The sequence below is a fragment of the Galeopterus variegatus genome, unplaced genomic scaffold (genome assembly GCF_000696425.1).
Source record: "Galeopterus variegatus unplaced genomic scaffold, G_variegatus-3.0.2 Scaffold628, whole genome shotgun sequence".
Taxonomy (NCBI): domain Eukaryota; kingdom Metazoa; phylum Chordata; class Mammalia; order Dermoptera; family Cynocephalidae; genus Galeopterus; species Galeopterus variegatus.
Window position 1 is genome coordinate 103,709 of NW_007726739.1, and position 27,267 is coordinate 130,975.

Sequence of the window (27,267 nt, forward strand, 5' to 3'; positions counted from 1 at the left end):
GCAATCCCCATCAAAATTCCAATGACATTTTTCTCAGCAATGGAAAGAACTATCCAGACATTTATATGGAATAACAAAAGACCATGCATAGCCAAAGCAATTCTGAACAAAAAAAAAATAAAGCTGGATGCATAACACTACCTGACTTTAAACTATACTGCAAAGCTATAATAACTAAAACAGCATGGTACTGGCATAAAAACAGACACACTGATCAATGGAATAGAATAGAGAATCCAGAAATCAACCCACACACCTACAGCCATCTGATCTTTGACAAAGGCACCAAGCCTACACACTGGGGAAACGACTGCCTCTTGAGCTAATAGTGCTGGAATAAATGGATATACATATGCAGGAGAATGAAACTAGACCCATATCTCTCACCATATACTAAAATCAACTCAAAATGGATTAAATAATTACATATACACCCTGAAACAACAAAACTTCTTAAAGAGAACATAGGAGAAACACTTCAGGAAGTAGGACTGGGCACAGATTTCATGAATATGACCCCAAAATCATGGGCAACCAAAGGACAAATAAACATATGGGATTATATCAAACTAAAAGCTTCTGCACAGCAAAAGAAACAATTAACAGAGTTAAAAGACAGCCAACAGAGTGGGAGAAAATACTTGCAAAATATACATCTGACAAAGGATTAATATACACAATATAGAAGGAACTGAAACAACTTTACAACAAAAAAACAAGTAACCCAATTTAAAAATGGGCAAAAGAGCTAAATAGGCATTTCAAAAAGGAAGATATACAAATGGCCAACAGACACATGAAAAAATGCTCATCATCACTCAGCATTCAGGAAATGCAAATCAAAATCACACTGAGATACCATCTCACCCCAGTTAGGATGGCTAATATCTAAAAGACTGTGAATGATAAACACTGACAAGGTTGCAGAGAAAAAGGAACTCTCATACATTGTTGGTGGGACTGCAAAATGGTGCAGCCTCTATGGAAAAGGGTATGGAGGTTCCTCAAACAATTGCAGACAGATCTACCACATGACCCAGCTATCCCACTGCTGGGAATATACCCAGAGGAATGGAAATCATCAAGTCGAAAGTATACCTGTTCTCCAATGTTCACTGCAGCACTCTTTACAATAGCTAAGAGCTGGAATCAGCCCAAATGTCCATCATCAGATGAGTGGTTACCGAAAATGTGGTATATCTACACAATAGAATACTACTCTGCTATAAAAAAAAAAAATGGAATACTGCCATTTGCAACAACATGGATGGACCTAGAGAGAATTATATTAAGTGAAACGAGTCAGGCACAGAAAGAGAAATATCACATGTTCTCAGTTATTTGTGGGAGCTAAAAATAAATAAATAAACACACAAATAATGGGGGGGGGCACAACAATTACAATTCCTTGAAGTTGATACCACAAGCAAACAGAAAGGAGGTTGTTGGGAGGGAGGGGGAGAGGGAGGAGGGAGGGAGGTTTCGGTAATGGGCCACAATAATCAACCACATTGTGTATTGACAAAATATAATAAAATTTTTTAAAAATTCCAGTTGTTACAATATTTGCTATGAAACTGTCTTTCCATAACTGCACTCAGGTGACTTCGCACAGATAAACACACATACACACACACAACAACAACAACAACAACAACAACAACAGCATTTCAAAAATCTCCAAAAGAGGAATCATATTCCTCATTCCCTCAATTCAAATATACCTGCTGGTATATCAAATCCACGGAACAAAATTTTAAATTAAAAAGTGAGGTTTGAATATTACTTCCTTACTTAGTAAGAAAGAACAAATTTGAAAGTGGATACTTATGAAAACAGAATTTCCAAATAAACCTTTGCCTTAATAAGCAATTTCCTGTTTGAGTAAATGTACTGTTAAACCTATAGAAACTTGGTCTAGCTATAAAATGTAGCTATAAATTCAGCTCTATTAATTGTATGGTCCAAAGCAGGAGAGGAGGCAATCCCCTCTCAAGAAAAGGTCTAACCCAACTAGCTAGCCATCATTATTAGACTAGAGATCTGCTATGCAAACTGTATTCTCCATCAATTCTCAATTCCACTTTGTAACCTGCTTCTCTCATTAGTAGGCCTTCATTCTTCCTGTTTCCCAATGAAAAGGGAAATACCACAACAAGAAAAGGACAAACCCTGGACTTGGGAAGTCGGTGTTCATTTCATATCAAACACTGGACTCAACGGGAGTTCCCCGAGTCACCAACTTGTCCTCCCCACACTTTAGAGTCCCAAAGGTTTCCTCCCACCCATGCCAGTCCTTCGTTGGCTGGCATCTGCCCAAGTTGCTGCTCATTAAACATGGTAATTCTTACCAATGTTGCATCCTGCCCAGAATAGCCATGATTCCCACTAGCCCTCCTAACCACAACTTCACGGGGCCAGAACTTTCATGTCCACTAAAATTCCACTGGAACTGCACCAAAGGGTGGCCCTGCCTCACAAAGCTACACCAAGTTTTTGCTCAGGACCTCTGACCTTTTAGCTGGGACTGTTTGGGGACACTGTTCCGTACTTTGTAGGAAGCAACTGCACCTTCACGATTTCTATATGGCAAAAATTCCTGTAAACTGCCTCTATCCTAGTCTGGTCTGCTGTCAGACATGGTGCTCATCAATGACAAAATCATGAAAATGATAGAATATTAATAGCAGGGCCAATAACAGCATTCAGGAAAAACAGGGGGTGGGAGGGTATCTGCAAGAGACCAAGTAAGGAGAAGACAGCTTGTTGTCCTCAGCTGAACATTCTGTTTTGCTCTGGGGGTAACCTCTCCCCATTTTAAACCCAGCTTCAGTCAGCCTCACTAACTTCACCTTCATTATTATGATAAAGAATCAGCAGTTGGGGACTGGGTCTAACCCTGACATTCTCTGTTGACTCTGGTCAAATCATTTGCCTTTTATTCATCTGTAAATTTAACTGCATAGCTCAAGGCCTACCTCTTCAAATGGAGATGAAGATAAATGAAAAATGCTCTATAAATCTAAGGTGATACTACTGTCACACAATTTTTTTTCTAGTCCTTCCTTCCTTCACGTATGTGTGCTCTCAGACACCTGCTCAGCACCTGATAAACAGGTGCCACACACTGTACTATGCACTGGAGGCAAATGAAGAAGACGTGGCCATTCATCAAGGCATCACAACAGCCTACCTGCAGGTAAGAATAAGAAAGTTGTAATACAATGTGGTAGGAACAGGGATAGAGGGGCTCACAGGAAGCTCTGTAACAAGAGGGGCAAGAAACCCAGACCAGGCAGACAAGGTGATGGGAAAACTCTTACAGAAGAGACACTGAGCTGAGGCGTGAGCAAGATGTACACAGCAATGCCATCCTGCAAAAGGCTAACACACACAACTGTGCAGATCTTACGTTTAACTAATAATTACAATTCAGTGACTTTTTCAGTAAACATGTCAATGTGAAACGTATGCACATTTCACACGTTTGGAATGTTTCACCTACACCCATGAAGTCTGTGCTAATGCTGCATGTACCCTGCCTATTCTGAATCTAAGAAATTCTTTATAAATCAGGAAAGTGCCTTAGAAATCATTGCAACTATCCCAAAGTAGACCTGTAATTTCTTTTAGGGTGAATCCTTATTATTTTATTATTTGAAACTATCTCATGTTACCAAACATGTGAAGTGTATTTAATATTTGACTAGCATCATAAATTTGTATCTATGACTAATCTAGAGATATGAAAATTCATATTGCCAGTTAATTTTCTAATCAGAACAAAATTTACTTCTTCCAAAACCAAGCCATCACACACCATGTATCCAGACACATGGGTGTAAAATCATTCACAAAACGATATTTGCATTCCTAAGCATAGTGACCAAAGATCCTCTACTTTGCTATTCAATATCCTCTAACTTCTTTTTAAAAGTTGAGCTGAAAATTCCGAAGTTTTCTTTCTTTTTTCTGTATACTTCCTACCATTGAACTTACCCTAGGAAATCATCACTGAGAAAATACAATTACCTTAATTAGCTTTTCAATCCTGGTTACAATTAAGATTTAAAGGACTAAAAATACTAAAGGAACTATCTTTAACAATTTACTTGAAAATTTATCAATTTGTTATTTTATCTTTGTGCTATTTCAATAAGTATCTGTATTTATTTTTTTAAATAGTATTTTTAATAATTATTTCATTGACAATTCCTTTGAGTGAGTTATTTCTTACACACAATCTCAATTTGTATTTCAATAAATAGGAGTTCATGTGCTTTTTAGTATACTTTCCCCATAAAATACATTTATTCTGTGACATTCTACCTTCTAACATACTTTCCTCCAGATCTATATTTTGCCAGAGGGCATCTCTATTTATCTGGTTTTGGTCTCATCTTCAATTCTCTGTTTTCTTCACTCTGGTAATTTTGGCATTCCCTTGATAACTGCCATCTCGGTGGCAAATATTCTCTCCTACAACTCTATATAGATGTTTTATTTTGATTTTCCCAACATCATCAATCTTTCAATAAAATAGGTAGCAGGTATTAAAGATATTTCACAAGCTTCATTAAAAGAAACAATAGCTTAAAAAGACATGCACAAAAAAGTTACTGACCAATATTTTCAACTATCTAAATTCTACAATGAAACTGACAATACAATAAACATCTAAGCTATCTTGACAATTAAATAAAAACATCTTTCAAGAAACCATAGCTTAGCTTTCATTACTAAGAGTTGATGGGTGATTCTGTAGCTAAACATTTCAACATCCATCCAGCTGATCTGATATGTTTTCTTGGTTCAAACGTGGTCTCTAAACAGCAAGCTTATCTGTTTTGCTGCCAATATAAAATGTAATCTACACTAATTTGTTCAAAGCAAGATTCACACATATTTTTGAAGTGATATATCCTTTTAAAAAAGTCTCATGTTTTGAGGAAATGGTATCTATTACACTTAAATGTAATCATCATTATTGAACCTGGACATTTTACTTGCCTGATATTTTTTTCTTTAGGTATTCATTTCTGCTTGAGTTTACAGATCTAATCATTCATATATAAATTCAAATATTTATGAACTAGTAGTAAGTGATATTTCACTCTGAAAAAAAAAATGTTAAGCCAAAAAGGAACATTGTAGGTTTGCTATTTCTATTAAAGAGCTAAATACTAATATCAGAGAGGTGCACATTTCTCTCTCTCTCTCTCACTCTCTCTCTCTCTCACACACACACACACACACACACACACACACACACACACACGTTAATGTTATGAGACTATTGTCACTAGAATACAATCTTTGGTTGTTTATCCAGTAATGGTAATGAGATGTGATGACTTACCTTCTTTAGCCAAGTCCTCTTTTGTAATAATAGCATCCATTTATTTAACAGCTAACCAACATTGGGAGTGCTGTCTGTGTTTACTCAAAGGGTTTTTCTCTTTGCAAATCTAACCAGCCCATACAAGAATAATATCCACAATCAGGCTCTTGTTGGTTCCATGCTCTACTCAACTGAGATATGCGTACGAACAACTGAAGTATTGTTAGTGGACAGGATAATCAACAACATTAACTGAAAATTAACAGTGGGACTCTCAACTAACTGCCAAATGTAATGAGCTGAAGTAGTCACCCTCAACAACCCAAGAAAGAAAGTTAATTCTCTGTTACCAGAAAGTGAGGATGATCTGAGCAAATAGTACTTTCAACTTCTTATTGGCATAATTAAATTTGATGAGATATTTAGTCTTTTGATAACATTTTATTTTCTCTCTAGTGTATATTATTTAGATATAATCAAACAAGAAATGTTTTGAAACTAAAACACCAGATTCTTAATATGAAAAATAAAGAAAGGTACACTTCAAGTTTACACAGAGAGAAAGAAATATGATGTATTTTTTGAGGTCCTATCATTCATACAACAGCACCATGCTAGACATCAGGATATATAATGATTACCACAACTTTATTCTTGCCCTCAAGGAGAGCAGCTTTTAATTGAGCTTGCTTATTCTCTACTCTGCCATTAAAAAAAATAAAAAACACTACCTATTCAAAAACTTGACTAAAACTTTATCCCTTGTGTGATTTCTTCCTTTCTTTGCCTCTCCTCTGTGACTTCACGGTACAAAGGTTGGCAATTATAACATTCATTCATTCATCAATTACTAGGTACCTTCCTACTAATTGCCAGGTACAATGGCAGGTGCTAAGACTTTAGCGATGACCTATCTCTACACACACACACCCCAAAACACACACACACACACACACAAATTTTCATATGAAGAAATGCCTCAGTATATGGGAGTTCAGTCTCCTATCTCTACACACACACACCCCAAAACACACACACACACACACACACACAAATTTTCATATGAAGAAATGCCTCAGTATATGGGAGTTCAGATTAGTCATAACATCCACTTTGCGGACTGAGGAAGACTTACTGTAAATCAGCCACTCAGAAACCACATTTGACATATTTTGGTTATACTGTAACTATAAGTTGCATAATGTTGTACATATTGATTGAAGCTTGGAATTATAATGGAAAGCAATTGCCATACATTGAAAGTGACCAACCGCAAGACAGAAAATTGTTCCTGAAGAGCCCACATAGGGAGTCATTTTCCTTATAATCTAAAACTCTTTATCCTCTAGATGGTATATTCTATCACACCCTTAAGGTTGCATTTTGTCCTAAAGGTTCTAAGGCATCTTAACCTCAAATCACCCAACTGTCCAACTCCCTCAAGGCAAGAGAAAGTTCTAGCAGAATAATCTGAATTCTTTCTTTACTGACACAGTATTGTCTATTGTGAATTGGAACAAAAAAGCAAATCGGAAGAACATTTCACTGGATAACAGTTCCCAATTAAGGATGTCAAACAGCTATAATTTCACATCAGAATCCGAATCTCTGCTGTTTCTCTGTCCTGGTCTTTTACCTTTAAAAATATAATAATTTATTGAGGGAATTATAATATTTCAGATACTGTGCTATGCATTTCATTTGCAAGGTATCCCTTCCATCTACCTATACAAATAGAGAACTGTTAGTCTCTACCCCCTTAAAATATCATTCCTATAAGCAATATGTATTTCTTTAAAAACACGAACAGCCAGGAAAGAATCAGATACCACCGAGAAAGAAATTAAGATCAGATCATCCACTTATAAGAAGCAAAAGGTGTTAGAGACTTTTATGCAGCTTAGAGAGCATGGTAGGAAACTTTGCTGTTTCATCTCTTCTGCATGATCCATGATAATAGTTAATCTTATAATTTTTGGAGCAAGACTCCAATAAAAATATATAACTACAATAAAAAGGACACATATAATAATTGTGTGACTCACTGCTTTTGTGAGAAGGTGGTTCCTGAAACAGATTCTCCTGTCAAGCACTGTAAGCATGCATGCTTCAATCCCACTGGGGACTACTTTTTAGTTTCTTCTTACACTTTTCTCTAAATCTTCACTAATCTATCATATGTCATGGTTTAATAGAAGCATTAGTTATATCTATTGGGATTTGGAAAACTGCAATGAAGTCTTGGGTCTACTGCAGTCTACTGCAATGAAGTTTTGAAGGCATGAAAGAGCCAAGTCACCCTGTGGCAGAATTCTGCTAAATAACTGTTTTTAAGAAGAATATTAAGAGTAGCTAAACAGTTAACTCTACTCCATTCCAAAATCAAAGACATGGAATATAATTGGGATAATGCCTATTAATATTTTATGCTTCAGTGTGGATAAAGCAATAGACCATGTCAATGAAAGAGAAATGTATTACTTACTCCAGATCGCTCTGGTCCTAGTGGTGAATGACCAGTGCTCCAAAAGTTATGCTAAAATTATTGAGGGAAAAGCAAACAATCCTTTCCAATAACAAAGTGGTGGTAAAGGCATACCTGAACTCACGTGAGAAGCCCACGACAAAAATTGAGGGATTGTGAACAGCAAATACTCCAGAACTCTCTATGCATTTAGACTAAAACCAAACACATGTATGGATTCCTGTGCACTACTAAAAACTCTGTCTCACCTCTTATTATAGCTACATTAAGCAACTTCCCCCATTTATAGCTAATTAGCACCTTACCCTGAGCTTACCCATGTGCAATCTTGAAGAAGATGGACATGAACAAGTCAGAAGTACAGGGAGCTAATGCTCAGAGGGCCATACCAATCAATGGAGAATGGGAGCCAATGGGACATACTCATGGGATGCCTCAGAAGGCCGCAGTGAGAATGAGTACCCACCAGTAATAGTACTGATCACCTCAATAACACATCTTTGTATTGGTTTCCCCTGGTCCTTGATTACTACTCTGAGATCTTCCCTAAACAAAGTACCTTCATGCAAGACACTGCATTGATCTCCTTGCAGGAAGACCCAGCTTATGTGAACTGCCCAAAGACATCCTAAAATGTGTGGATAAAATATCTGATTGTATCAAAATGAAGGAAGAGATGAGGTAGTGACATAATTCACAGTAAAAAGGAAAGGATAAATGATAAAAAGAGAGGAACTAGGAAAGTGCAGAAAGGCTACATCTTTCATATCTGGAAAAATGGGCAGCCTACGGAGAAGCCATACTCGTCAGAAAAACACTGAAGTGTGCTTTGTAGCCTTTACTCCAAATCAGCATTTACCTTTACCACCAGGGCTTTTATTTGATAGAGAGTTCGACTATATTCCAGAGTTTCTCACTGTCTCTGACTGTATGAATCACTTCCAGTTACAAATAGGAAAGGGAACCTCATACTGTTTTCTCAGCTTTCTGAAACCTACTTCCCACCAGATCTGAGTGGCAGGCTCTGGCCAACAAGTGGAGGAAGGTAGTTGGCCCACCGTTAGTCACCTCTTCAACCCAGAGGGCATCTTATTCAACCATAGGCACGGGCTCCAGTCAGAAGATCCCCTAATTTTAATACTAATTTGACAATACTATTGTTCTGAAAGTCTTCCAGAAAACAGACCCAAACTCCATCAAATATATCTGCATAGCTCAACAATGACTAAATATCCAAGTTGCATAATCCAGAACAGAGCCAAGTGTAACAGTGAAAATGTATCCATACACTTATTGTGAGGTTGTCTTATGTCACAGTTTCTCTTATTAAGCAAGCTCTGAACAAATCATTCACGGGTGATTGGTCAGAAATCTTTTAGTGGTTACTGATTCACAAAACCACAGAAATAATACATACTCTGCTAACAGCCAGGGATGTTGCCATGGCATCATAGATAATCACTGGTGAAACAGGGAGATCTGTGGCACTCCTATGAAGATGAGACAAAAAATCTTTAAAATAATACCTCTAAATAGCTGACTTGTCAAATTGAAAATGTTTAACATCAATGCATACCAAATACAGAAGCAAAAAATCCTAATTGTTCAGGACAAAATAATATCACAATTAAGATTTTATCATATCACATTCATAATTGCCTAATGCATAATCCTAAAAGGACACTGTTCAAAATCCATTCTATGAGATTAAATAGGAACAACAAATTCCAGTCATCAGGCTCCATTCATAAAAGATTTTACAAGAAGGAATTACTTATCACTTTTTTCCTCCCCTGCAATTTATTAGTTAAATTATTGGACACCATTGCCAAATTCTGTTAAAGAATCAGAGAATGTCATGGAGTAGTTAAGCAATTTGAGAGCAAGGTCAATAAAATACACATCTTTAATTTCCCCAAAGTAAAGTTTTCATTTCGGGACATAAAGAAACCAACTTCATGGAGTCAGAAGGTGGGGATAGGGGAAGTAGGCAAAGTAAAAAACACTAAGCAAAAGTTCTGAATCAAATATTAAATAATAGCACTAACCATTTCCCTTTGCACTTGCTTCACTAGGATCCCTGTTTGGTTTTATTTAAGTGTTCCTGTTTTTGCACTCTAGCTAACAGGAGTACATTCCATTTCATACAAAAGATAATGAATAGTCCTTGAATGTGTTAGACATGGATTTATATGACTAACAATTATAAACAAAATTCCCTTTCACATCAAAGAAAAAAAATCCTTTGTTTATTCAAGAAATTCCTAATGGCTTCATTTATAAATAAATCTTTCTCTTTATTTAAGACCCAGTAGCACAGCACAGTATGGCTGGAAGACAGCAGGTAGTGCTTATTATGAACATCCTTTGTTTATTCAAGAAATTCCTAATGGCTTCATTTATAAATAAATCTTTCTCTTTCTTTAAGACCCAGTAGCACAGCACAGTATGGCTGGAAGACAGCAGGTAGTGCTTATTATGAACTTTGCACAGTTTTGAGAAAATAATATCCGAAGGCAGTTTATTCTTCTGGGGTCAATAGATGAATGGTTCAAAAACAACAAATATCCCAGGGAACATTCTGAGATGCAAAAAACAGAAACAAAAACCCACAACTGAGGGGTGGGGCGGGGAGGGGGGGATGAAACATTCTTGCTAATTAAAATTTCCAATTCTTATGGTCTTCATACACAAATCCGAGTCAAGAAAGACCTGCAGGATCAGGCCTGTACCAAGAAAAAGTATACCATCATCATATTAATTATATTATTACTTCATAATGCTTGCCAGCCAGGTTTATAGAGAAAAGATTAAATAACAAGATAATCTTATAAACAATGCTCATTTCATCAGTATACCAAGTAAGTCTGATTTATATCATTGACTGTTCTAATTAATTTATGCATCCACATGCTTTAATTTACAAAGACAGACACCTACACTGGGGTAGCAATAGCCATTTTTTCAATGTCTTGAACTTGAAATGGGTTCATGTTTAGTCTTCCCACTGCTGCCCTTTTAGTTCCCCTACACTTCAGAATGAAGTGAGTGTTAAAGTACCTTGAGTTAAAGTTGAAGCATGCAGAGAGAAAATATTTTATTAAACTCAATGCCTATTTCCCCTTCCCTTTCCAACATTTATGCAAGGGTTCTTCAAAAAGTTCATGGATTCAGATCCCCGTACTGGCCAGCCACCCAAAAAAAAAGGTTCATGGAAAGATTTGTATTATCTTTTAATTCTATATTTCCATGAATTTTCTGAAGTACCCTCATACGTTTAATTTTAGTTGGTATAGCTTTACCCAAACTTACAACTATTCAGTCCAAAGTTCTGAACTTATCTCTTCTTACCAATATTCTACTCAGAGAATTTTGTATATATAAGTTCAACTCACTATAGCATCAATTTTAAACCCCTATATCTGTTTTATTTTTATTCAAAATATTTCAATATTTACTAGTACTTATTTGTCCCTATATATGTTTTAATGCAGTTTCTAGTGACAGAGGGTGGAAAAAGGCAGCTAATTTTTAAAAATAAAATTTATATTAATATTGGGGGCTTGGATAAAAATTTTAAACTGTACTAGAGGATGCTGGTTTACAACAGCAAGTACCACCAGTCAACAGTAAGAAATGGGGATGTTCCAGAGATGGGGGAAAATTCATAAAAGCAACATCTCTGTATCCAGATATAGTAATGCCAGCACTCTTTTAAAACCCTTAAAAAATAACAATGTAAAGGAATATCTTGGTGTCAGGATTATTCTAGTTTAGTCATTTTACAACTTCCACAGATAGTTTCAGTGTGGTCATGAGGTTGTCTGTTTACTTATTTAATCAGGCAAGCAAAAAGGTTTTTACTAGTCTACAATATAAAACTTTACTTATGAATTTGATCAATGTTTATTTGTAGGACCTTAATACAATAACAGATGTCAACTACATTACCTGTTTTTGATTATTAACTCCTAGAGGGCAGAGTCCCTATCTGTTCAGCTCACTTTTTATAGGATGCAAACATAGTACCATACCCAAAAAGGCACTTAAAGGTGGTTTTTATAATAACAATGATTTCAAAAGGACTTGGTCTGCTTCTATGCTCTGTGAAATTCCACTGGCACTCACAGGACATTAAAGAGTAAGTAACACTTTATATTCTTGGGCAATTCTATTCTTCAGATATCTATAATAGCACTTTTCTTTTGAAAAAGAGATTATTTAGATGGGTCTATTTCTCCTTTTTAAAGTTCAAGAGTTAGTTTTTGAAAAACACCTAAATTCTATACTAACAGACACTAGAAAGAGAGAAGAAAAATAAAAGCCAGGCCCAAACATTCCATTTCTTAGCATCATGTTAGCACATTTGACAAATCATGCAGGAGGATCTGATATCTTCATGGGGGAACCTGAAAAGACCACTACTACTAAGCCAGAAACATAACCTCCTTGCATTCTTTTCCCCTCCAGCTTTACTGAGGTATGACTAATACTTGCATTCTTTATTTACATTCACTCGGGTCATACAGACAAAGGACAAATTGAGTTAAATAATTTTCTATGACAAGACAAAATTTAGAATAGGGCTATATAATACTTAGTAAGCTTAAAGGAACAACCAGTTAACAATATCTTACAGACTCTGAAACATCAAAAATGGAGAATGTTTTACTATGTCATTTGAGTAAAGGTTTTAAAAATTCTTGGCCTCACTTTCCAAATCTGTAAAATGAAGATATTGGGTTATATAACTTCAGATAATTTCCACGTCTAAATTTTGAAACCATATGGAAAAACAAAAATACTGAGTCCTAAAAAATCTAACACACAAATTGAGATTCCATTATCTACCCAAACAAAAGGTTTTTCTATCATTTTGTGAGTGGAAGAAAGAGGACTACGTGTTCTTAATGTAAATTATTCATTATGACTAACTCCAACAAAATATTTAAACAGACCATGGCCAGCTATTCTTATAAACATATAAAATATAGATATATATAATGAGATATACTATATGTGTATACAAAAGCCATGCACATGTAGATGAACATAATTCTCTCTATTCAAGCCAAGAATTAAAATACTTCCTGTTTTTCTCTTTTCTTCCTTCTTCTATGAAGCTGCTATGGCTATGGCTTAGAACTTACATAAAGTTAACATAAGAATCTTATTCAACGTTTCTTATATTAAGACTGGCAGTTCCCAAAGTGAACAGCTTATGTTAAGTTAGTCGTCTAAAATCTAGATAACATTCTCTAGAAACACTGGTATTGAGAGAGAATGCAGAATGTAGTTAGGTTCTCATGTCATTCAACCTGTGTACTTAAACCATAATGTATCTGAAATATAGCACCCAAAATACAGAAATCCACGAATTTAATGCTACTTCAGCAGAGTAATTATAACAACAGCAGGAAGAATGAAGGTGGTCTTAAAAATATGGAGGGGATCCAGTTCATACCCCACTAAAATAAAAAAAACAAAAACAAAAAAGCCTTAAGTTCATGAAGCTTTTTTTCTGTAAATATTTACAAACACACTTCCAAAAGGAAACTCCAAACAACTGCTGAATATACTATCATTTTCTTATTGTTTTGAGAAATAAATGCATTATAGAATGCAAAAGAAAGAAAGAAAGAAACACATAGCTATCTTATTCCAAAAGTTTCTACGTTCACCTTGGATTTCTTATTTTAGGAGAAAAAAATTATAAAATTGTTTGGAGGCGAATAATATTTAAATTGTCGAGACAGGTGAAATTTTAAGGAAAAAATTTCTTCTTAATTTTTACATGCTTGGCCACCAGAAGCCAGTAAAAATAATTTATATAACAACAACAATTCATTCACTATTAGCTGTGTGCTAGGCACAGTGCCTTATACCCAGACCGTATCTAATCCTTCCAACACTGCCAAGATATAGGATGAAGAACACGTCTTCCTATTCTATTTTATCAATTAAAATAAAATGCAAAGAAAAAACACTCAGAAGCAATTTCTTAACTAGTGGTTATTCTATTAAACTTCAAGCAAGTCTAATGTCAGAAAATTCAAGTGTTTCAATTTGAATGTCTTCCTCCTATGTCTGGAGTGAGAAGGGAGATGGTAAGTCAGGACTACAAACTTCTCACTGACTTTAACCAATAACAATTTCATTCAGGAGTCTGGGGAAAGGGATGATTGAGTTCTGCATTCCTTTTTTAAAAAACTAATCAAAGTTCATTCACATTCTTCAAAAAAACCTACCAATGGTCCCATAACTTTACGTAAAAATAAAACCTAAATTTTATAATTTTATAACTTAAGTAACTGTAGATATTAATTTTTTAACTAGTAACAGGAAAACTAAGACTACAATGAAAAAGAATTGCAGTTTACATCTATGGAAGATTGAGAGTGAAAACAGACCGTAAAGAGAACAAAATATAGAGAATAAAAATTAAAAAGTGAGAATAAAGGAAAGAAAAGAGAAAATGGAGAAAGAAAAGGGGAAGAAAAAAGGCTGACACACAAAAGGGAAAAGAGAAAAGCAACATGGTAGAGAAGGGACTAAGGAAGTAAAGGAAGATAAAATATTTGTAGTAAAATGGCTCTTCTCCAAAGCTTGCCAGAGGCTCTGAACCACTGCCTGTATCTGTTTTCTGACTGAGGGATTACCTCTCCAATGACTTTTTTAAAAAATGCTTTCTGTACCTAAACAGTCTCATTTTATTTTTCAGATTTCCATATTTACTTTTAAATAAAAGCTCAAGTTTGAAAACTTTGCTTATGTGTGAAGAAATGACTTTTACTTTAGAAATATACTTTGGAACCTACACACCATTGCTCAGTTTAGTGCACAAAACCTCAGAATTGCCCTGACATTCCAAACCTGACAGTCTTTCCTTTGTAAAGAAATTTGGGCTGCCTCTTTCCATACTGCCTGAAAATTACATTTGAAATCAGTGCTCACTAATTGTGCAAAGTCTTAAAAATATGTTCATTTGCTTGTGGAGTAATCTCTTATCACCCAAGACAGTAGTTTTTAATCTCAAGAAAACAATGTGGATGTGTCAGAAGCTCGCAAAGGGACATCCACAGTTAGTCATAAGAGAGAAATTACCCTCCGACCTGCAGTATGTGTGCAGAGCAAGGGCACCTAATATTGTATTCACTGCCAGACTCCATAGAAAAGTAAACTGCGCATCATTTTCAGTCTGGCTTTGCAGGCAAAGAACCTCCACTCTCACCCTCCCGACCTTTACCTGGTGGCTTGCTTCTTTCTATCCATCCTCTCTGTGCACCAATAAACCACTGGTCCTAACTATACTCCTCAATACCATAAGAATGCTTTTATGTAAAAATTCATTAAGTCATATTCTACTTTCAATATATTGATCCTACAAACTGTAACTCTGAAGGGGTTCAACAAGATGTCATCACTACACAGCAACTTGTTTCATTTACAGTATCTGTTTCACTTCTACTCATGAGCTAATGTAATTCAATTTTTTTTTAACTGCACACAGGCTGCTAGACACATGTGCATGGCAAATGGAATCTGAACTTAGCTTAACAGCCTCATTTATTCCTGATGGTTTAAATTATTTCATCACAATTAATGACACCCCCTCAGCTTCCTGTGCAGCACTGCCAGATGTTCAGAGACCACAAAGCCACTCTCTTCTTTGACGGCTGGTGACAAGTCGTCCTCTGAAGGACGTTCCCTAGGTGCGCGGGCCGGATGACACCTCCATTGCTTAGCACCTCTGCCTCCCAGGGTAACCATGGTGAGGAAAATGCAGAAAGGCATGAGAAACCAGCAAATGCATTAGCGAGGGCAAATTATGTGAAGTGATCTAAACTCGGAGGAACTTGGCTCCTGCCACAGGAGTTCCTAACCTTGTTGTTTTATGAAAGAGCTCTTTGCCTCCACCTTCCCAACCATTGGCATCCACTAAGTGCCTAGCATGGCATCAGTCCTCCAGGAATGACAAAGAACAATAACAATATAAGCTTTTCCACGGAGGCCTTTTTCATTTTTGGCAATTTTGTTTTGGGGGGTGTTGTTTAAAAGTCCTTCAAAATGATCATCTTGTCTTTGAGAATGAACAGATTGAAATCAATGTCTTCGTCTTCAATTGTGATTATCTTCTATCTTATCCAATTAAAACTTCCAATAGAAACATACAACATTTTGGCAATTTATGATAAATGCTTTTACCCCATTTACTTAGACTAAGCAGGATTTAGTCTTTTTAGGGGCTGTGGCTTTTTTTGTTGTTGTTGTTCTTGTCATATTTTGTTTGTTGTTATTCTTTTGTTAATATTTTTAAAGAACATATCAAAAAACAGACCACACTTTTCCTATTTTGATTCTGATATGGGCATAAACATTTACCTCCTTTAATAACAAAAAATAGTAATTTTTCTCAGTACAGAAATTCAGAAATAGTAACTATATTATACTCATCATTGAAATTTCACGAAAAAATATAAATTGACATAATCACAGGTAGCTAAGAAGGTGGCAGAAACAGTAAACACACTAGCACTTTACAATGAGAATCCAATACTACAGCTTTAATTTGGAAAACATTTCCATAAACTAGAGAACATGTGGCAGACATTTTATGGATTATTTTTTCAATGCTTTTTTAAAAAACGCTGATCTTATTCAGGGAATAAGGGGCTTTTTCGTTTGTCAAAACGTGTAATAGGAAAATAGAAAGGCGACCTGTGTCAGTCCACCCTATAGTATGAACATGAGCTATAAGCGCACTTTGGAAAATATTTTCAAACTGAGATGAGAAAAAAAAAAATCAATACCAATACGGATTCCGAGCAGATATGCAAAAGGCTTCTGTTAGATGTCCGTGATTATGTGTGTAACCTACATAGGCTAATTTCAAATGACTCCGAACCTCAGCATATTTTCTCTTTTATAAGTTACTTATGATTAAAACTAGAGCTCCATCCACATCAACTTTGACAATGGACACAAACACACAGTAAATCAATCAAGCCAAACAAGTTGAATTTTTCCCCTCACAGATGGCTTTTTTAATCCTAAATGACTACTGAATATTACCAGATACTCCACACTTAATATTTTGACAGTTCTTTACTAAAATTATTTCACTAGGAAATCCTATTAAACGGACTGTCTAGTTTTTATCAGTATTGAGGCGCTCAGAGGGAAGTTCTGAGGGTGGCATACTTGGAGCAAGCAGACAATAGGAAACTCTTAGCACTCCCAGAGTTACATCAAATTTTCCATGGACTGAAACTAAAATGAAATAGTTCAATTACCGAGAGGTAGATAAGTAAAATAAACAACTAATTTCATACAGTGAAGTAGGGAGAAAGTCATATGGACCTCATTCTGTTGTCTCCAAACACTTTATTGGAGGGGAAAAGGGAGCTGAGTAAACTTTAAACTCTCATGTAGGGATGTATTTCTTGTGTGTCCCTGGCAGATGTGGAAAGGAGATGAAATGGGCGAGGGAGAATCAAATATCCCATCGCTGCAGGTTTACTGAGGAAAAGAGCACTGCAAAGATCTCACATCTGGCAATCATTTGTCAATAGCTGGAAAGAGAACGGCAGGAAACTTTCTGGCTCTTGAAGAAGATGAAAAGACAAAAACCATGTGTCACATACACACACTCACTCTGCAATGGTACAATGACTACTAACACTTATTCCCCAGCCCTCCTTCCCCCCCCCACTAAATTTAATAATCTTCAGATATACTCTACTGCATGGTCAAAAACATGCAGTCACTTGACTTGTTAAAGCTGCAGTATATGTACATTTTTCAAATAAACCCCAGGGCTGATGTTAGAAAATCAAAATCAGTCAAGCATAGACCGCCTGGTACTTTGGGCAGGAATCCTTGTGGTTTAGTCAATAAACAGAATCTGAATGAAAGACACCACAGTAACTAGACAGTAACGTTTTGAACAGCTCTTAACCTGAAAGAGGGGGTTGGGGGGGCCAGTGCACTGGTGACCAAGGATACAAGGCTACCAGTCCACTTAGAGTGCTCTACCTGCAATGTAACTCTGTTTAGCACAAGGTCATCTGTTGTTTCTAACAGGAAAAAAAGGGAGAGAGATTGAACTTATATTTGGAGTATATTGTGAATAGATTTTGGAAGGGGAAAATTTTTGTTTTGTTTTTCAAATAATTGTACCTATTTAATAAGGTGAGATAGTGGAAACCTCAGAGTCTGTTTAGTGTTAGCCTGTACTAGTGTTAACAATATAGAGAGGGCTAGCCTGTTAGCTAAGTTGGTTAGAGTGCAGCCTTGTAACACCAAGGGTTCGAACCCCCACACCAGCCAGCTGGCCCCCACAAAAAAAACAACAATACAGAGAATTTGCTGGCTTCATGATGAGTTCATAAAAACAATCAGCTTTGCCCCATTAAATTTATCATGTAATAAAAAAGTTTTCAAGACACCCCACACAAAATTAATTAACTTCTCCAAAATCATAGGAATTTAAATCTTTTCATGGTGATCAATAGACTTCAGTGGGCAGCTTTTGGCTCACCCTTATGCTGCATTTAACTAGCAGCAGCAGCAGCCGAGCTTATCCCTGTGATTCCATAAGTGAATGCTGCAGGTTGTTTAATAACCTGGCAAATTCACAGTAGCTTGTCAAATTATTACAGGAACAGTGTCATCACTAAACAAGCCTGATCACGGTTAATTACAATGCAGACTAGAGAGCAGCCACAATTGTTCATTAATTACAGGAAGCACCTCATTTAAATTTTATGGAAATTTACACTTGCACTCCGGTATGTCTGGAAAAAAAAAGTGATCCTTCACACACTCACAGAAGAAAGGAGTCTGTGGTTTACGAAACATCGCAGCAAATTGTGTCTAATCTGATACTGAAATATTGGTTCATTATTTACTCTAATTTTCTAAGCGCTTCAGTGGTGAAAAATATCAAGTCAAACCTCACATCTTGAATTCTCAACTGAGAAAAGAATTGTGCTAACTATGACAACTTAATATATGATGAGGCACAGTTAGACTAAGTAACTTTTCTCTGATTAAAAATATTTATCAGCAATCAAGGGAGGTCTAACTAGAATAGCCACTTCCTATAAGATGACTGTGTAAGAGCACAATTCTTTGCTACTATAGATCAGTTAACCTCCTACACTGAAGAGACTACCCAGTTTCATACCTCCTTCAAAAACCACTGAGGAAGGAAAATAAAGTTAGTGAACCAAAGTCTTGATTTCCAGCTATTGTTCCTAAACAAGCATATTAACACAAAAACACAGAAGACGTCCTTCCAGGAAAAGACTTAAAGGAGGACAGTCATTCAAAACCAAAGATACATTCATGGAAGAATGTTAGGGATCTTAGGATTATTGAACAATAAAGTTTCTAAGAAATCTGAAATTGTAGGAATAAAAGGCAAAGGTTTCAAAGAAAAAAGGTAAGAACAGGAAGGGGCTCCACCAGTCATAAGAACTATGACAGCTAAAATATAAAAATAAATCAGATTTGAGGGCTGTGTGTCTAAACAAAAATTCTTTGTAAGAAAGGATATAAACAAACCTTTGCTCCTAAATTGAGGTGTATAGCAGGTTATTCTCGAATCAAGAAGCCAAACAGCAAATCCTCTAGTGGATACCTGCCTGGCCCTAAGGGGAAAGCCTGAGATCCAAGCAGGGAAAGTAGATGACACAGGCAATTCCTATAGTGAGTACCCTACTGTTTACAGTTGGTCTAAAAAATAAGAAATGGCTTATTCCCTAGGACAAAAAAAAATGAAAGGACCAGGATTGCCATGGCAAGAATGAAAGGAGTCTAAGCTGAAAACACTCCTGGAATTATTAGCTGGTGAAGAATACATTATGTGTCAAGCTTATTACGACTGACATAATATGGATATGTACTAGGTACTTCTAAATTGTATGGAAACCATATTTAGGAGGAAAGAGGAAAAAAAGAGAGGAGGAAATGGTTCAAGTGGGTCCCAATTAATTCACCAATTCACCACAGGTGACCATCTTTTAACAGATTCAATCTTTCCACTCAGTCCACCGAAATGGTGTTGCAAGACGAAGAATCCAGTAAGATGATCACTTTCATTAATTTGTACAGGAACTTGGTCTTCTTTGCAAAGCTCATGCTCAATTGTCAACCTCACAATCTGTTTATCTGCAACCAGAGTTCCATTTAATCTTATAAATATACATTTCCTCCTTTGGTATGTCAAAATAATGTTCTACATAGGTCTTTTCAGTTTTATTTTATGCACTCACATCTGCAAAACCCATTTCTCTTTGCACTCTAACTCCAGATTCAAACACAGATAATCCAACAATCACCCATGACAGACCATTCCAGGTGATGTGTTTGAACGACATCACTTGTCCTACCCAAACAGGTCAAAGGTCAGACTATTCTCCACAAAAAATCTTCCATCACACTGTCACAAACAAGCTGTTAGCTTTCTAGAACCAGGAAATACATTGTCATGTCACATATGCGTCACACCTGCTTTTCTGTTGTTTCACAGCCATGCACCACCTAGACGGTACCAGCTTGGGGCACGGCAGAGCTCAGGTGGTCTTCCCTAGGCCAAGAGCAGGTGTGCAAGAGATGGTGTACCCTTCAGAACCATAAAAATCAAAACTTCCTCTTACCACTTCCACCCTCACTCACACTGTGAAGAAGTCAATTTTTAAAATTGTTTTCTTTTCTCATGTGGGGTGTCTAAACCAGTAAAAATGTTTTAAACTGAGCTCACTAAGTTCATCTCATAAGCCTGAAAATTTAGAAAATGATGCCAAATGGAGATTCTGAAAAAAAAATAGTATGAAGTATGAGTTTGTTCTTGCTAGGGGATGCCATGTTTAAACTTCAGCCTGTATCTCTGCACTGACATACACATTCCTCAAATATTGAAAGGTATATGGATGTGGAGACATGCCTTTAGTCAAGAGGTCATATTTATATTTTTAATTTGTAGTACACCACACCACATCCAATGTCTCAAGACCACACAAAATGAACTAAATTCCAAGCCAGCACTTTCACAAAAAAAATGTACTTTGCTAATATACTTCTATTACAGAACAGGACATATCTCCCAATCCACAAAGAGAAAAGATACTTATCATTAAGTCCTTCTTTTCTCATAAAGCTGCTATTCTCCTGAGCTGGGAGATCATAATGCAGGAAGCAAGACTTGCTCACATACACCCGCAGTGCCTAACACAGTGCTTACAGCACCTGATAGTGATGATTTAAATGATGAGACCTAATATTTACTGAGTACCTGTTATGTGCCATGCCCTGTGCTAACTGCTGGATATACATTAAGCCATTTAATCCTCATAATCTCCTTGTATGATAAATTTCCACTTTATAGATGAGAAAACCAAGGCTTATTTAAGTTGAGTGACTTGACAAAGGTCTCACAGCAACTTGTATCAATCTAGGCAGTCAACCTTCAGAGATCATGTTATTATTCACCACAGTATATATTTCTTGAATAAATGAATAAGCTCCATTACAGACAACTCATACTGAAAAGGACCTTTTGCTGCACATATGTTTCATTGGTCCCTCTTTACACCGATCTCAATGGCTGTCTTTTCCTAATGGCATTAATACACCAGTACAGCCTTCAGGAACCACTGTTTCCATCACACCACCCCCAATTAATAAAACAGTAAGACTCCAACCTGGACTTCCAACCTCTGTTCTGGCTCCTCCAGGTTTGGGCAAAAGTCTGCACCCAGCACTCTGCCAGCACATGCCAGTGGAACCTGGGGGAATACGGCCAGATTAGATGCTGGATATGGAGGCTGCTGAGCACTGCACACAGTCACACTCAATCCAGGCAGAAGAGGGACATCCCAACTGCAGGTCTGAAACAGGTCATCAAGGCTTGACGTATACTTGACACTTAGTTATGTCAAATATATTTTAAGTATCATATAACTAAGTTTATTATTAACTACCAGAAGATAAATTCCAAAAAGAAAAGATCCACATAAATTTTGTTCCCCCTTGTATCGACAGTATGTAGCACAAAGTAGGCATTTAACAAATACCTGGGGACAGGAAGGGTGAGAGTAAGGAAGGTAAAAAGGGAGGAAATGAGGGAAGGAAAAAAAAGACTGAAACATAGAATCTCTGCTTGACACTGGTCGCATTTTTTTCTCCTCTGTACTTTATTTTTTTAAGTGGGGATTAAGAAAACTACATTCTATAACACCTAAAGTTCCCTTCCACTCTTAAAATAAATATTCAAAGCTATTTTTCCTGTTCCTGGTGTAGGCTAGCATAAGCAAACTTTTACTTATTGATATTTATTATTTACTTACTTATATTTACTATCTTTAAAATTAAGTTTAAGAACCTTGGGTTGTAAGTCTAATAATAATAACAAAACAGTTAACTTAATGTTTCTCTATATATAGAATTCCACACTGAGATCCCCTTTCAAAACTAAATTATCTGTTATAATTTACAGATATTTAAGCCTGAATAACAGGCTTAAATATTGCTTACTGTCACTTTCTTACTTCATTTCAGGTTTTTCAAGATAAAGAAAAATTATTTAGATTCCATCTAAACCTGTTTTCTACTTTTCACAAATTTCCCTAATTCCTACTTGCTATTTCCAAACACATGCTATCTTCACTGATCATATGTCTATCGATATATATCAGAATCTCAATACTTCAACTAAGTGTCATCCCACCTGTGTCGTTTTTCTCTCTCAAAGCAGTCCTTTGGTGTTTTGATTTTTTTTTTAACTCCAATTAAGATCATCTGTGCTATAATCAATTTTCTTTGTTCAGAGATCAGTTTTTGGCCAAGCATGCAGCCTTGGAAGGTGTCTCCCTCTGTCTTTTGACTCACAAATCAGTTTACTTCTCCAAACTTAAATAATTTGCAATAAATTCCACTTTGCAAGTTCCCTAATGAAAATCACTAATGAAAAAAAAGGCCACTGAGTCAACTCTTCATACGTTTTTAGGTACAACTCTCTTTTCAATTCTCTCATTCTTTCTTCCTGCCTACATCCATAAGGTGGAATGGACAGAATATCATGTATCTTTGAAGTTAGTAACCACTCTTTACCCATGAGCACACTGTGGAGTCCAATGTGCCAAGCACCACGTGGGCACCTCACAAATTAACCCACTTTTTCCTCTCAACAATCTTACAGAATATGACTATCTCCATTTTTACAAATGAAAAACTGAAGCTTAGAGCAGATACAAAACTAGTCACATGCTATTAAGTTGCAAAGCCCAGATTCAAACTTAAGAAATGGTAAAGAGAAAGAAAAGAAACATTAAGAACATATTTCAAAGAAGTTAATAAGAAAAAACATGTACTGACTATATTTAGTGACATCCACTCTAGAGGCATTTGTTAATCTTTCATATGAAATTACAAAGATGACAATAAAGGAAATGAAGGTGTTAAGAGAAATCAAGACCTACTACTTGGACAACATAAGCAATGTAAAAGGGAATTTATCCTCTAAATTGAGGAATGAGAAAGAAATGGGGCATGGAGAAGAGCAGAGACACCGTGCATTTGTGTTGTGTCACACACAGAAATGATGCTGATTCCACCCCTCAGCTGACATATGGAGGGGCACTAATGAGTTCCACAACAGTAATTCTCCTTAGGGAGCAATAAACAGAAAGAAAGAAAAAAAAAACATTTAATCTTAGAATATTACATATCAAAATGAAATCCCCCCAAAAGCTTCCTATAAACCTCAATAAATGTTACTTCTTAACTGATTAAAGCAGATTTGATAAGCTAGAATGTATGTATTGCAAAGTAAGTGTAAACAATACTCTTTCACATACACAAAACAAATTCCTACTTTCCTTTATATTATTGAACCGTGTCACAAATACTAAGTTTCTAGTTCCTTTTTATGCTCTGTCACAGAATGCATTTTATAAACACTCTCAAGAGGAAAGGAGAAAGTTAAACAACCACAATTACATTCAATTACAACTTCAGACACTTAGAAATACACAGTTTCTGAAAGAAAACAAAAAGGTCTTTGAATAAATTGGGAGGAAACGGTGGCAAGCTACCAGTATGTTTCAACAATCCTAACTGCAAAAAAAAAGGAACTAGGAGGGAAGTGGGTGGCACTCTCAAACCTAGAATCCTAGAAATTCTGAGCATTAAAAAAACCCATAAGAATCCATGAAAGTGGACTCCCATATTCTAAAGATGAGGACATTGAGAGTCAAACTAAAACTGCATAGTGTGCTGCAGGGTTCATGGTCTACCCCACACCTCCACCCCATCCACTACAATCAGTGTCATCAATGATCAGACAGGGAAAATCTTAAAAAGGGAAAGGCAAAATTCTTTCCTAATTCATCAAAATGTACCCAGGAAAATACAAAAGATATAAAAGTTGATAACCTAATTAGTTGTAACAAAGGCACACCTCATTCTGCTTTCTGAATTAGAAGCCTCTGAAGTTAGCCAGCTAGCTATAAGGAATCAAAAAATGACTGACAGAAACAGCAGACATAAATTGTCTAACTCCTTATTATAACTCCATTGTAAATTAATATAATACAATATGGTGTGCACCTAATCACTGAAATATAAATTTTTAACTGATTTGGGGGATTCCATTTTATCCACTTTCTTTCACGCTAGCCATGTAGTGTCTGTTTCAATGCCATACTGTAATACAAGGTTTTATAAAATTTTCACAAAACATTTACAGTGATTAAGATGATAGGGACTTTTAATTTTTATTCTTTTTTCATCTTTGTATAATTTATTTTTTAAAGTAATAAAAACATTTAAGTTAAAAACAAAAAAATACTGAATGGATCAGCTAATATTTCTAAACATTATGCCACAGGTTTAATCACGGGATGAACTGATCTGAATTTCATTCTGCTGGTGCTGTAACAGGGAGTGAGAGGCCTTGAAAGGGACCCTCTGGGATCCCCAGGGTAAACTGAAGCTGAGAGCTTAACTATTCGCCTGTGCATACCTCAAAGGAATCATGGTGTGTAAGAGAGCTATTTACAACTTACTTTGTGTATAATCAGCAGAAACAAAAGATATGACAACAAGCATAAAGGCCTCTCTCTCCTCTCAGGAGAATTAAGCAAGGGAGGGCCAATGGGCATTCACTTCAATGTCAAAAGAGATTCCAGAAAACATATTTTCTGTGGGGCAGGGAGGAAATATGGGAGGCTTCCTACACACGCACATGCACACACACAAACACAAACACATACACGTTCTTTGTTTACTGAGATCATGCATAAAGACTGTTAGAGACCACACTTCTGAAAAGACAGAAAAAAAACCCAACTTATAAATGGGAGTACTGTACAAAATACTTGAAGCTGAATGGGGGTGGAAGGAAGGGGACAAAGGAAGAAAGAAAGAGAAATGATAACTTATAGAAAAAAATATTTTGTCAATAACAAGGCTTATAGAGTCAGGGATGCTTCTTGCAGAGCCAGGATCCATTTGAAATTTGATTTTATTTTTAAATATTAAACATTCAGGTAGGCATTTGCTTGATAGGCACTAAGAAAGTTACGGCCTAATAAACAAAATAACTTCCATGTCACCTCAAGTCTTTTTCAGTTAAGCTGGCCACAAGCCCAGATCAGCTCTTAAGTATATGTGTTTTGGTCGCTTCAGTCTAGCAGTGTCGAAGGACTGAGGGAAACTACCAGAACCTAAGAACTTGGAAAAGAACACAAAAAATTGGTTTTAAAAAAGAGAGGGAGAAAGATAATCAGAAAAAAGTCCTATCAGAGGACTCAGGGACATGGCTGGGTACAAGCACTGTCACACTCCAAGACAGAGGGAAGCACTGATAGAACTTCAGCCTAATTCTAGTAGTTACACAATGCCAAACAACAAGAGGAAAATTCACTCAGATAACACAAAGAATTCAGGAAGATGATTAAGTGAAACAGATTTGACAATAAGCTAGCCACGAGCTCTTGTGAGAAAGGGCAGATTAAACAAATTACCCGACACTGTAAAGATGAACATTCACACTAAACACACTGCTGCAAAATAAATGAATACAGAAACTGAAAAATAAGAAGGTGAGCTAAGTGGCTAGGTGTGTGGTTAACTTATAGATTAATTTTTCAGCCTACAATTTAACTGGAAGACAACATTCCAGGTCTAAATTTTCTCTACCATGGAACCCCAAGCTAAGACCCAGAAGGGCCAAACATATAGCACCTAAAGCTGAAGAATGAAAGCACCGCTCACTGATCAGAAAGCAAGTGGTGAGTCAAAATAGTGTTTATCCACTTTCAAATATAGAATGGCCAGAAATACATATATATTTGTTCTCACAGAGGCCATAGATGAGGCAGGGATGTAGTAACAGAAACACAGTAAGGATGGCAGGTATGTTATCGGAGGAGAACTGAGTAGGTCAGGAGATACTGTCTGAGGGAAACACAGATCCCCTCTGGAGTTCATCACAGAACAATGCTATAGGATCAGGATAAGAAAAGAGAAAACAGGAAAGGGGAAACCAGTATGTGATTCTGCTACTCAACAGGTTGACAAACAGAAGATGATGTGGGGGCTAGGAGTTCTGTGAGCAGGTAAAATGTCCTCAGAGGAGCCAAGAGCTGTTGAGATTCACTCTCACTCTTCTCTGGGAGTTGATCCTCTTGGGTGACCTGCCAAAGAACAGGGCTCTGGGCTCTGTGATAGGAGCAACCTCTGCAAGCGCAATTACAAGACATTTTCACAGCCACAAACAAAAACAAAAATACATTGTTTTTATACTGTGAAACACAGAATAAAAGGTAAAAATCTCTCTTCCCTGGTGACACTCTGAGGAGCCTAATGGACCATGAATAATGCTAAAATTACATAGACTCTTTCTTCCAGAGCGCCCAAAAGGCTTTACAGATAATATTTATTAATCCCCACACCAGATAAGTGGAGGAGGGGTGGATTTTCACTGCACTTTAGTTTTTTGGTGGCTGGCCTATACAGGGATCCAAACTCTTGACCTTGGTGTTACGACACAATGCTCTAACCAACTGAGCCAACCAGCCAGCCTCTTTTTATTTTTAAATGAGAAAATTGAGGTCTATCACTATGGTCTTCGTCCACATTTGATAAAATGGATAGAAATGAAATTAAGACAAAGTTCTCTCGACTATTATGCTGGTGGTTTGACTAGAAAAACTTCATACTCTTTGTGACAAAGTCTGCTTATTTCCTGCAATTCTTGCTTTACCTGGGTTTTAGCACTGATGAAAAAGAGAATGAAGTCATTTGTATCTGTGCCATGGATGGGTATTATATTTAAGAAAGAAAAGTAGGAATTAGATTATTTTCAACTGGTTTGCAATCATTCTTATAATTCAGTTATTTTGGAAATTAAAGACCCCAGGTTGGAAATTAAAGC

At 36.4% G+C, this 27,267-nt stretch overlaps 1 pseudogene; it reads right to left on the bottom strand.

Moving 5' to 3' along the window:
* The window catches only part of LOC103588933, a 166,938-nt pseudogene that overhangs the window by 79,001 nt on the left and 60,670 nt on the right, over positions 1-27,267 (bottom strand).